The 13,884-nt window shown below is 37.5% G+C and overlaps 1 protein-coding gene and 1 long non-coding RNA gene across 3 annotated transcripts in view; one reads left to right on the top strand and one right to left on the bottom strand.

Annotated features, from left to right (window-relative positions):
* The window catches only part of Plcb1 (phospholipase C beta 1), a 712,575-nt gene that overhangs the window by 609,874 nt on the left and 88,817 nt on the right, over window positions 1-13,884 (bottom strand).
* On the top strand, window positions 5,255-8,615 carry LOC120101919 (uncharacterized). Its single transcript, XR_015683814.1, has 2 exons — window positions 5,255-5,520; window positions 8,067-8,615. It is a non-coding gene; the product is annotated as an uncharacterized LOC120101919 (long non-coding RNA).

Raw genomic sequence — 13,884 nt, 5'->3', positions numbered from 1 at the left:
AACAATGCCCAATTTTACATTTACAAAAAAAGATATGACAAAAAGGACCTACCACCCATTTCACAGATGCTAAATCCTACAAAATACAGTATCACAAAACCCAGCAGAGCACTAACCAATAAAAGCAAGCGTAATATTGTAACAAGAAATTAGGTTATTACCAGCAACAAGTTAGAAGATAATTTTTTAAAAAATATTATTAAGTTATAATTCCCTTTATTAAGTGGACACTTGTAAAATACAAGGTGAGAATCAGACAAAGCTCTGATCTGACTTTGGTAGACACCTTAGAAACATGCTTCACCACCCACATCTCACGTCCTGCAGGGCAGATTTTCCCAGATAAAGATATGCCCATCAGATGTGGAAAGATAGGCTTATGCTTAAATACAAGTTTTCAGCAACTCCCTTTGTGTGTGACTTCCCTACTGTGTTGTGAAAAATGTACTCAGTCTCAGATAATTCTCTGCTAAGTATACTAAGCCAGGGATTGAAGACAGTTGCCCTGCCTGTTACTATTTTACATCTAAAACAATGACAGCAAATCTCTGGCAGCAGATTTTTAAGCACCCAATATTCAGGCTTCTAATCCACTCTTTATGGTCTGAAATTCCAAAGGGGTAAGATGTAAGCATGGATAATTAAAAAAGAGTGCAGTTAATGTGCTCAACACATAAGAGAGATGGCATACACAGTAGCAATGTGCACTAACCAAAAGCAACAATTTGAGCCTCAGTCCCCTCCAGTTATAGGACCCACTGGAGTGGCAAAGCAGAAGGCTGTCTCACCGTATTGCTTTACGCTCTCCTATGTGAAGACAATGCTTTTGATAAAGCCTCCAATTTCAGAGTGAACATGACCCCAAATCACAGGAAAATCCAAAGCAAAGCAAAGTGAGCTCTCTATCAATGATGTTTCTATCTGTCAAAGTGAGATATATCATCAGAAGGTTTCATAATTAACTTTGGAATGCCATTCTTATTCTCCACTGAAGACTTAGTTTCCATCTCTAACATAGCTTTGGGCAAAGCTTTCTTTTGAATTACTTCCAGTGATGGACAGGGCCAGGATTTAGATGAGTTACTGTAACAATGATGATAAGCTCAGAATCATGTCTTTTATTAACTTGTCTCCTATTGGCTTATCGGCCAATTCTGATTTCTTACAAGACCCTAAAATGAGGTATATTAGAAATAATGACACTTCAAAGTAGAACATCTTTTTATAACTATAAATGTATTTTTAAATATGATGGAGACTATTACTATCACTTTGGAAATCTGCAATATCTATTAATTTAGTTTCTTTTCCTCTGAATTTTAAACTTTTCTAAACTTTCCTTATTCACTATTTAAGTTGTATTTTTGAAAAATGGCTAGATAGTTTCAAAGACTAGGTTCCTTCAGAAGTAAATCTTTGATTTGCATTTCCCTGATGATTAAGGATGTTGAACATTTCTTTAGGTGCTTCTCAGTCATTTAGTATTCCTCAGTTGAGAAATCTTTGTTTAACTCTGTACCCCATGTTTAACAGGATTATTTGATTCTCTGAAGTCTAACTTCTTGAGTTCTTTGTATATATTAGATATTAGCCCTCTATCATATGAAGGATTGGAAAAGACATTTTCCCAATCTGTTGGTTGCATCTTACCCTATTGACAGTGTCCTTTGCCTTAAAGAAGCTTTGCAACTTTTTTGAGGTTCCATTTGTCGATTCTTGATCTTAGAGCATAAGCCATTGGTGTTCTGTTCAGGAAATTTTGCCTTGTGCCTATGTGTTTGCGGCTCTTCCCCAATTTCTCTTCTATTAATTTCAGTGTATCTGGTTTTATGTGAAGGTCTTTGATCCACCTGAACTTGATCTTCGTATAAGGTTATAAGACTGGGTAAATTTGCATTCCTCTACATGCTGACCTCCAGTTGAACCAGCATCATTTGTTGAAAACACTGTCTTTTTTCTATTGGATAGTTTTAGCTCCTTTGTCAAAGATCAAGTGACCACAGGTGAGTGCGTTAATTTCTGGGTCTTCAATTCTATTCCACTGATCCACTTGCCTGTCTCTCTCTGTACCAATACCATGCAGTTTTTGTTTCAGTTTTTTTTTTGTTGTTGTTGTTTTTTATCAAAATTGCTCAGTAATACAGCTTGAGGTCAGAGATGGTGATTCCCCCAGAAATTCTTTTATTGTTGAGAATAGTTTTTGCTATCCTGAGATACCACCTCTCACCAGTCAGATGGTTAAGATAAAAATTCAGATGAGAGTAGATGCTGGCGAGGCTGTGGAGAAAGAGGAACAATCCTCCACTGTTAGTGGGATTGCAAGCTGATACACCAACTCTGAAAATCACTCTGGCAGTTCCTCAGAAAACTGGACATAGTACTACCTGAGGACCCAGCTATACCATTCCTGGACATATACCCAAAAGATGCTCCAACATATAACAAGGACACGTGCTCCACTATGTTCATAGCAACTTTATTTATAATAGTCAAAGCTGGAAAGAATCCAGCTGTCCTTCAACCGAGGAATGGATACAGAAAATGTGGTACATCTATACAATGGAATACTACTTAGCTATTAAAAGCAATGACTTCATGAAATTCTTAGATAAATGGATGGAACTAGAAAATATCATCCTGAGTGAGGTAACCCAGTCACAAAAGAACACATATGGTATGCACTCACTGATAAGTGGATATTAGCCCAAAAGCTCAAATTACCCAAGATACAATCTACAGACCACATGAAGCTCAAGAAGATGGATGACCAAAATGTGAATGTTTCACTCCTTCTTAAAAGGGGGAACAAAAATATCCATAGGATGGACATGGAGGCAAAATTTGGAGCAGAGAATGAATGAAGCCATTCAGAGCCCATCCCACATGTGCCCCATATACATACAGCCACCAAAACTAGATAAAATTGAGGAAACCATGAAAAATAAAATTAAAAAAGAAATGAAAAAAGAAGTAAATCTTGATGACTGAAATACTTTGCGGTAGGAAAAATAGTCCTGCATAGCCCCATCACCATTTCCTTCTTTAAAGGAGTATGTAAAAGTCAATTCTTGCTACCACATTCCTTCTCTAGCAATGCTCTAATCAAATGTCCATGGCTGATTTAGCTACTGCCTAGCAGATTACCATATTACCTGGGAGGCTGAAACCTGAGGAAGATTGTCTAGGACTTTTGTCTTCAACCTTGGGCCATATTTTTATGAACTGGCATTACTTTAAGGGCTGCTCATGGGTAGAATGGGTGTGGGTAGCTTTGAGTAGCAGACCTGCCATTTTCTATCAGAAGGTTTCCAGTTGAACATGAGATCTGTATAACTGGTCCCTGGAAACTCTGAAGGTTCTCAGGAATGGATATGATTGCCAGAAGATCTAATCTCTCCATCCTTCTACAATTCTTTGTTCCATCTCCAGGTCCTACATGCTATGTCTGCAACTGTATGCAGCTTCAGTCTTCTTTATGGGCTCCCTTGAGAAAATTACAACTATCTTAATAGTGTGAGAATCTGGAAGGGACTACAAAGAGACTGATTGTGCTGGCTTACTGTCATTCATGGGGGCTCTCTTCACTTTCCATGGCTTGTGTCCACATTCCTCACTCCTATCTTTGCTGATCCTTCCCTCTTAAACCTAAGCACACTCCTAAACACACTCCTCCACACAGGTCTGCTTCTGGGGAGCACAATGTAAGACATCAGACTAGTTTAAGAACTAATATTTATAGAAAACTTACTTTCTCCAGACCCACACTAGCCATTGCAAACATATTATCTCATTGGCTCCCACCCAAAAGGTATATATCCACCATTCTTACACTTGAAACCCTGAAGTTACAGAAGAGAAAGACAAGCTCGTGTATTTAAGTGGCCTTTTGTTACACAGTGTTTGTTCCTCATCTGACTGAAGAGGGTTATTTCCTATACTGTCCTTTATTTCCAAGGAAAATAATAAGCATGTATTTGCCCTCTGTTACAAACATTCAGATATTAGTCATATTTATGGAATTGTGTGTGATGAAATTAATTAAACTGCCTGAGTTCATTCATGATTGAAATGCAGAGAATATCACTTAAATCCCTGTCTTGGCAGTCCCTGAATCCAAGTCATTTCATTTCACATATACAAACTAATAAAGAATGGTAACTAAACTCCTGATTTGATGTGGTTTACTATGTGACTGTATCATAGTTTCTATGAGAATGAGTCTCCTAGGGAAATGCAGTATACAATGGACATGTTAACCAACACCCCAGCTTAAGATTTCAAAAGAAAAATAGTGATGCTCCTTAGAAAATGTAGAACAATCTTAAAGTCAAAAGGAAATATATATAATCACTATTACATGTTCTGTCTCAAAAGGATGTATCCCGAGACCTCTGTGTAGTGACATGAAAAATATGTGTCTTTTGTTAAAATATTGGAGCCCATACTGTAGGAGCTCAGAGTAGAGAGAGGGGATGCTGAAGCTATGGAAATTTTCCCATCACAGGAAGGAAGCATGCCAGTCACCAAGGGCAACACAGAGCATCTGACACGTAACAGCAACTGAGTTAGAAGCTGCATAGAGACTTTGTTTGTGTAAGTCACTGGGTATGGTGCTTTAAAAAGTCACATTATAATGTCCTGTCCTTTGACTTCCTGAGAGATAAAGGTTTAAATCATAGCAGCAGGACTTCAAGAGCAGTTATCATAGCTCTAGAGAAGTCTGGTTAAGCTTAGACATTCAGACCAAGTGAAATACCAGCTCAGTTAGGAAATCCCTATGAAAATGGCTCATGTTTACAAACTAATCAATACAATGGAGACACTCTTAGAAAAACTGCACATGTACAGACTATACACAGTACTATCAATGTCCAGGTAAGCTAAATAAAATAGTGAGAGATTAATTTGTCTCTGCTTGTCATTCGGAGTAAAATGGTGGCACGTGGTCACCATCATCTCCTTTGCTTTTCAACTAGTGATTGGCAGTAGTTTCCTTTAAGTGGTTAAATCCAGATCAACACAGTAACTTGTTTTGACTAAAAGAAAGTGTCAGAGGCCACAGTGGTTGGGATGGCAGCCCTCAATCATTGTTTGTTTCTACTTCTCTTGAAAACACTTTGTAAACTCTTGCCTGAAAGAACCTAGGAAGAGGAGAACCTGCAATCCATGCGCTCTCATCCCAGCAAACAAGAGTTAATCTGCTCCTCAGCGCTGCTCTGCTGAGCCAGCAGCCAGTTGAAACCGATCCCTGAGCAGACAGACGAACCACCAGCTGAACGACGTAGACTGCTGATACACAGAATCGCAGTCTAAATCGAGGATTGCAATTTAAAGCTACTACAATTTAAGATGATTTCTTAGACATGTAAAAATAGCTATCTGATACACATCTCACTTCGTTTTCGAATTTCACTATTGCTTATGATTGACAATGTAATGACTTCATTTTCCTGAGAACTGCTGGGGTTCCGAAGGACACTCACGTCAATGGACCAGCAGAGAGAAGATCACAGTTAAGAGGTAATAGAATAGCACATGGTTTATACATTTTGTCACAACCCACCCTTGGAAGAGTGAGCTAGTGATCTGAAGTTCAGCCCTGTTGATCAGTTTTGCCTTTCTTGGCCTTTACATTAGAAATGAACTTCCAGTTTGTGTCTGACTGCTTCCATTCAGTATAGTATTATGGGATTTTGGCCCTATGGCAACATGAATTACCAGTTCTCTCTGCCTCACAGCTGAGTGGTACATGCATTGAGAATATACTTCAGCTTGTCGCTCTGCTTTCTGTTGGTGGACGACTGAGTTGTGTTGGGGAGTATTACTATGACCTTATACAATTATTCTTGTAACTGTCTTCTGATGGTCTAACATGTACATTCCTAGTAGGTTTGTACTAGTAAGATATTATATGGCATAATATGGTATAGTGTAATATGATATGGTGTGGGATGATATCTAATATGGTACAATATTATACAATATACAGGTATAACTTTAATAGTTTTCCAAAACAACCCCTCCCCAGCAACCCATGGGAGTTCCAGTTATCTTTACTCAAACTTGACACTGAAAGTGTTTCCTATGGCTATGTACTAAATACATTTTTATAGGTACGTAAAGTGTGTGTCTTTATAAATGCAGTAATTGTTACTATATAATTCTCTGATACAGAATATAATTTGTTTAATTAGTCATTGTAAATTAATTAGTAAAAACCAGTTCTTTCAATTCTTCAGAAGGAGAAAATTACATTTGGTTGTCTTCACTCTGTCTAAACGAGGGAACAGATAGACAGCTGAAATGTTGCTGTGAACATGGCATATTCTGAGTGTCATCTAACACTTGGTTTGAAATCTAAGAGAAGAGCAAAGAAAAATCACTGTTAGCTTTTACCATTTAAACCTATCACAGGTTCTGGAGAATAAGTGTTAGTCCCTGCTCAGTAGCTAAATTCCAAATCATTCCTGTGACCACTGCTCATCCTACAGGAATAAAGCCGAGACAGTTTCACAAATTCTAACATTTGTAAATAGGATCTGCAGTTAAGGAAAGTAGCCACTGGGACACACACAGCTTGTCTTTTTAAAGATTCTATTTATATTCACTGGATGACCACCATTAGGAGGTACATAATTCCCTCATAGAAAACTAAAAATATATTTCCTGGCCTCTACCAGGAACTGTCAGAGAATCAAGAAGAAGCTCGTGCTCTGGCCAAAACACAACAATTCTTTCAGATCCATGTTGCCTGCATTAGAAGATGTCTAGGCCCTGTCAATAAGTACAACTAGAAGAATTACTCTGTCTGGTGTTTAGAAATTTAACTTTTACCTCTTTCCTTTTGTCATGTAAGGCACACTTAGGCATCACTGGGCATCAGTCAAACACAGGCTTCAGAACAGTATTGGCATCAGTCTTCCCTTATCTACAGTCATGTCTTGCTTGCTTCTAAAGTTTTCCTACCAAAATATTTCACCTATTATCACAGTGATTTTATTTTATTTGTTTTTACACAATGAAAAAGTAATTCCCACAGTGATGTAAATTTAGGTCCATGACGATTGGCTACTGGATTATATTTTTCTCCAAAGTATTTGCAGCCTTGTTTTCTTAACTTATTGGTGACAGGCTTTGTGTCTTTCACAAGTGACCAACATTCCACTTACAGGTTTATAGCCAACACTTCCATATCACAGCTAAGCCCTGGTCAGTGGCATTCAAACCAGATGCATCCCACTGTCCTGATGCCACTCCTCTCCCATCTCTCTGGAACTATGCTTCAGATCCTTGCCTATGTTACTGCCATTTTCTCTTAACTGACTTTTGGTCTCAATGTACCCATCTTTGCAAATCACATTACACCAAATTTCTTTCCCTTGCAAGCTTTCTCCATTCAGTGTGAGAATCAAGAGCAAGGCCTTCAACATAGTTCATGCGAATGCTTAACCACACAACCTATTACTTGCTCTTTGTAGCTCAAATATCAATCAAAACTTTCTTAAAGAAGCTGCCTGTGCCTGCTATCAATGACCTGCTCTGGGGCAACAGAGCAGGAGTTCTGGAAGCCAAGCTCCTCACCACTGATAACGGGAACAGTGATAAACACATGGCCATGGAGTGTGGTGTTGAGCTCACTGAGGCCAGTGCACTTTGCTGTGGTTGGAGTAGCCAAACCCCAGACTCTTCTGTGAGATGTAAAACATATGGATGAGGAAGATGAAGAGAAGGTGAGAGGAGCTACTAAGTTTTCCAGAAACACAGAGGCCATCTGAGTTTTAGGCACCCAATTAATACCTGCCATTCTCCCCGAGGTTCTATTAAATTTCTTGATAAAATACTTTGTCTGCCACAATCAACGTATGTCATCCAAAGTCAGTTCAACATGTTCATAGATAGGGCTACCTTTTAGGTAAATCTGATTAGACCACGCTTGCCCTCCATAGCTGTCTTCATCTCAATGGCCCTACATAGACTCTTCCCCTCTATAAATGCTAGTCTCTCTTCTCTCTTCATGGTAAATCATATCTTTTAAGGACTTGACTGAGATTCTGTTCTTCCAACAGGTGCTGTTTGCTACGGCTTTTCTAAGGTTGGTGCTGGGTTAAGAGAAGGTAGACATAAAGAGATGATGCTCCGTGCACACTGCACTGCTAGCACTCTGCTTCCATTTGCTGATATGGAAATCAAGAAAAATGAAAAATATCACATAGATTTGTCTTGAAGTTCTAAGAAACATAGGAAAATTACTGTCCCAGTTCCTGCCTTCGTGGGAGCCCAGTGACATCTCTTTGTACTTCTTGTCTTTCTATTCCTACAGAATTTTGTGTCAACATCAAACTGAAACTGGGTAGCAACAAAGATTGGCTATTTATCAAAAACATGAATGCCTTTGGGTCTCATTCTCCTAGAAGCAGGAAGTCTTGGTGATGTGTTCTTCCAGGTCGAGAGCTTACAAAGACTCCTGTACCAAGCTAGCAAAACAGGTAGCTATATGATAAGTCAGACCATCAACTAAAAAGCAATCTGCCCCTATGGCATGGGACTTATGGAGGAGAAACAAATGTGATTAAAATAGCTTTGTCTGGAAAGTAAAGGCTTGATTTTTTCCAATACATTGCTTTTCTTGTTGGACTAAATTCATGGTGCATGGTCGTTGTTGTCTTTTATATTTGGAAAATTAACAAATGAGGAAACAATGGTGATTAGGTTGATAAGCTTATAAAAGAGAAATTTTATAAGCAGAAAGACTTCAATTTCATTAAGAAATATACAACCATGAACACATTAACAGATGCAAGGAAACTGGACCATATAACCCAGAGAAATAATTTTAACCAGACAATCTTATACTCACAAAAGTCTTCTCTAACTCCCAATTTATTAACTACAATTTTGCTCTCCACAATTCATTGATTTAAATGGCAAAACAGAACTGGTTGTTAAAACGAGTTTAAAATTTGTTCTGTAGGCATCCTGGACCTAGATGGGCATCTTTGCTGGGGTAGGGGATTTCTGCTACAATATTTTTTCTCTGTGCTGTTCTTATTATAATATTCTCTATGCTTTCACTAAGGTGTGCATCTCTATTGTCTCTGTCCTAATTTAAATGGTGGGTCTTTTCAAGTGCCCCAGTGCTCTCCCACTCTGTTCATACTTCTTTTAAATTTATCATTGGCCTTTACTGCATTATCCAATTCCTCTCTCATATCTTTCCATCCTTATTATATTTTCTATATGGTCTATGTCAGGAGTTCCACTAAGATTTTGCTTTCATTTTAATTACTTCATTTTTCATTTCTAGAATTATTTATGCTTTGGGCTTTCTTCAGTAATTCTACCTCTGTTTTCTATGGAACAGTTTTCTCTAAAAAGCACAGATCCATGGTTAACTCTAATCTAGTTCTTGGTTATGGGGCCCCATAAATCCCACTAAACATTCTTGTTTGTTACCCTCCAAACTTGGTAGTAAGACCCCATTGCTCCAAATACCACATACCTGAGTCATAACGTGCAATGACATCAAGTTGATAACCACCTGGAAGGTTAGATTTCATAGTTCTAGAAAGTTTATATATACACTATCTGGTGAGGGAGGGAGTCATCAATAGTCCTATCCAACTGTGAACTCTTCAGTCTATAATAGCACCTGGCCTTGAAAGATATGCCTACTAGTACAAATATGGGAGTAACCAACTACCTTTTAAAAACTGGATTTAAAGCATGATCTGCTTAATAAAATCCATCTCTGGCACCATTAACTTATCTAAACACCCATAGCCTGCTAATGTCCCCGAGGGAGAATCTATTATTCTTCTAAATAGATACAATAAACTAACCCCTACATTCTTATCTTTATACCCATAGGTGAGTGCATTTATCAATGCTTATCAGAGAAGCTCCTTTTTGGGATGATGATGATTAACATGGAGATTCATAACCAGTCAACATGCAGAGAATAAGAATCTATGGAGAAATAGTCAGTTCTAAATGTATTATCTATAACACATGCCTTCCCCTTCATGGCTAATAGATCATTGCCAATGGGGGAGCAGAGTGATTGTGGGAGATAGAGAGAACAGATGATTATGGTGAAGCAATATTTGATAGACATAGCAGAACAGCTGCACACCTGAACTCACAGAGGCACGGACTGAATGCATAAGATCAGCACAAGAGCAAGCCAGACAAATGCCAGCATGAATTAGGCAATGAGGATTCATGAAGTTCTACCCTGTCCAAGGAGCTATTAGAAACCAATGACTGTGATGAAGAGTTAGACTTCTTCAGGAATGTAGGCCTGTCAGAATACCCATGCTCTCCCTGATGATCCCATTCCTATGCACATGTAGGCACTCTCCCTAAATGGAATCTGTGGGTATTATTTTTAAAAAGAAAGAGAATGAGCACAGATGTTTGGTGGGGGAAAATGGTAAAGCAGATAAAGAAAGGCAGAGAATGGAGAATGGATTTGATTCAAATATATTGCATGAGTATATGAACATTAAATAAAATATTTTCTAAAATAGTAAAATATAAAGAAAATTTATGTGGTACCTACTATGATATGTGTTCTTTTTTTCTTTTATAAAATTTAATAACAGAACTATTGAAGCATATAAAAAGCCAGAAATGTTAAATATTTATGATTTTTAGCAAAGTATATGTTTGGATTTGCTCTCCTTATTCCTAAAATTTAATTAAGTTGCTAGGCTGAAAGATGACTGGTACAGTCATGCTGGAGAAAACCAAACAATGCTAGCTAAGATGTAAAATGCATATATTATCTCTATGGGTGTAAAACACAATTAGTATTTCCATACGGGGAGTAAGACTTTCGACCCTTACTAATGAAGCTTCACTTCCTGGACCGGGCTATGTGAACTTTTACCAAAACCACCTCTACAGGGTTCTTTTCTGTGTGTGTATGTTACTAAACTGAACACTTTCCAGGGTAATGAACAGTAGGCATAGATCATATGTTGCCCTTAGTCAGCTTCAAAAGCTATGGAAAAGGGATCTCCAGTCAACTTCCCAGAACTGTGCTTGTGGATGAAGGTGGGATGAGGGGAGCATGAATAGAGGGTAAGACAGAGAGAAGAGGAAGAGAATGGGTTCTTAGAAGGGAATTCTACAACACCCCAAACTGCAAATGACTGAACATCAACATTATCCATAACCTTGTACCAGAGAATAGCCTTCCTGTATGCTCAGGCCCTGCCCACAACCAATCCCATATCAATCACAACTGTCAGTATTTTCTATACAAGAACTGAATGATGCAAAAGTCACTACTTAGTTGCTCCCTCTAACCAAATCATGTCTGTGGAACAAGGCAGACACCCACAGCCTCTACCTTATACAGGCTTTCTGCTGCTCCCATAGCTACTGATCACTACAAAGTACACTAAATAAACTCTTCTTTCTACTATGCTCCAAGGGGCAAGTATTTTCACTTAATGGCCTACTACCCATCACACGTGCAACCCTACTGCACAGTTTTCATGGGAGAAATTCTGTGTAGTCTTCAAATCATTTCGTTTCGAGCCCAAAACAATACAAACCTTTAAAAGAAGATGTCAATAATTTAATGCCAAACTGTGTATCTCTCCAAGTTTTATTTTATTTTCTGTAGTACAAGTCTTTCCTTACGATAATAGACAATTGTTTTACAAAATTTGGGGATTGCTTTTCTTTAAGTTTATTTTATTGTTTTTATCAATAAAAAACATCTTTCAATATGTACGGTGGTTGAAACTGAGATCACATTTATATAATTGGTTAGCTAATTAATGCCATGGTTGGTGTCTGATTATATTACAGATTCTATTTGTGTCTCCCTCAGATCAAGGGCAGAACTTGATTATCTAATTTACTAGCAATAAAGAAGCCACTAACCAGAGATGCCTCCTTCAACTCTGAGGTAGCAAATAGTCCTGTCACACCACTTCTGCTGCTAGACTACAAAGCACACTTCATGTAAAGTAAAAAGAAATGTGACTTTATACTGATAAGCAATGAACATTATTTATTCTAATTCCAGGAATTTCAAATAGGAACAAATGAGTAAGTTAAAATCAACCATGATCTCCCACCCAGAGGAAGTCACTAGCAGCTGGATTCCTATCAATGTAGTTTCTGGGCATCTCAAATTGTCACAAAGGATTTAGTTCATTGTCCTTTCCAATCTGAATTGCTTCCTTAACAATGGGAGTGTACACACTTTATGTATTGTTCAATTAGAGAACATTTATTTAAACCCTGCAAAAATATCATCATAATTTAGCTGATTTCTTGGTTTTAAGAAATATATAGATATACCACTACTACTCCATAATATTTTATCACATTTGATTGTGTGTTTGTACGTGCGTGCACACATATATCTGCAACACAGGCCACATGTGAAAGTCAGAGCGCAGCCTGCAAGTGTCAGTTCTCTCTAGCCCTCATGTGCATTCCAGGGATCCAGCTTAGGCTCTCAGACTTGGTTGCAGAAGCCGCTGATCTCTAAGGCACCTCACTGGCTACCAGTCTGTTACAATGTTAACCAGTGGTACAGAGAATCCCATTAAAATAGCTGATCAATTCTGCAATCATTAGAATAATTATCACTAGTAAAATTGTTGACCTGAATGGTTTGAAGGCTTTTTTATTTTGATAAATTTGTCAAAGACTTAAAAAAAACTGAACAAATCTCATCAACCTGCATAGTAACAAATCTAGAGAGGAATAATCCAGCGCTGGGCGGAGTTATCACCAACCACTGCATAGGGGAAACACCACGCATCAGATAGAATGCAATTATGAAACACTGAGTCTTAGGTCTGTTTTTTTTTTAATTATATGTGAAGATTATATTTGTATATTTTTGTTCGTATATGCATATCTTTGGTTAATTTTTTTAAAGATTTATTTATTATATATAAGTACACTGTAGCTGTCTTCAGACACACCAGGAGAGGGCCTCAGATCTCATTATGTGAGCCACCATGTGGTTGCTGGGATTTGAACTCAGGACCTCTGGAAGAACAGTTGGTGCTCTTAACTGCTGAGCCATCTCTCCAGCCCATCTTTGGTTAATTTTAAAGCTAGTAAGGATTACTTCTATTTCTTTTCATCTTTGTTAACTGTTCCTATAATCCCTTATCCATGTTCTTATTTTTCATATATATGTATATATATATGTATACATATTTACCTTATAAAAAGAGAATGAGGATTTAAACTTTTAAATGTCTCCGAGTTTTTTTTGCCAGATAGATAGATAGATAGATAGATAGATAGATAGATAGATAGATAAGTGGGTGGGTGGATGGAGATGATCAAGTCTAAAGTGCTCCACTTTGCCTTTTAAATTATAAATTAATTTTTAACTATTATAATAACTAATTATAATTATAAATATAAAAATAATTGTAATAATTAATAATCTGTTGAAGCATTTTTAAGTAAATACTACCTACTGTACCCAACTTTCTCTTTGTGCGTTCAACCTCTTATTGAATAATCCATCTCTTATTGAATATTCCATTGCTCAAGTGATTTAGCACAATTTTGGGTCACCTTGAAAATATTTCAGAACTTTATGAATATTTGGAGTTTATATACTGGGTTTTATTTTAATGTGCATTTTTATATTGGGAGTGGACATTGGAATGTTTTCTAACTTTTCTCCTCAGATTTGTCTTAATTACTTCTACTGCTTTATTTATACATGTTTATAGGGTAGAGTGTGCGGATTGAGAGAGGGGTGCAATGTAATTAAATCACAGGAATCATCCAATAAATTTAGATTTTTTTTATAATCCTCATTTCATGACTGGAAGTCCTCATGAGAATGTTTAAAGTCATATGCTTTCCCAAGATAGATTCTTGCTCCTG

This window comes from Rattus norvegicus, chromosome 3 (assembly GCF_021556685.1).
Source record: "Rattus norvegicus strain SHRSP/BbbUtx chromosome 3, alternate assembly SHRSP_T2T, whole genome shotgun sequence".
Classification (NCBI taxonomy): domain Eukaryota; kingdom Metazoa; phylum Chordata; class Mammalia; order Rodentia; family Muridae; genus Rattus; species Rattus norvegicus.
The sequence above is the reverse complement of the archived record's forward strand: the minus strand, read 5'-3'. Positions and strand labels throughout refer to the sequence as shown.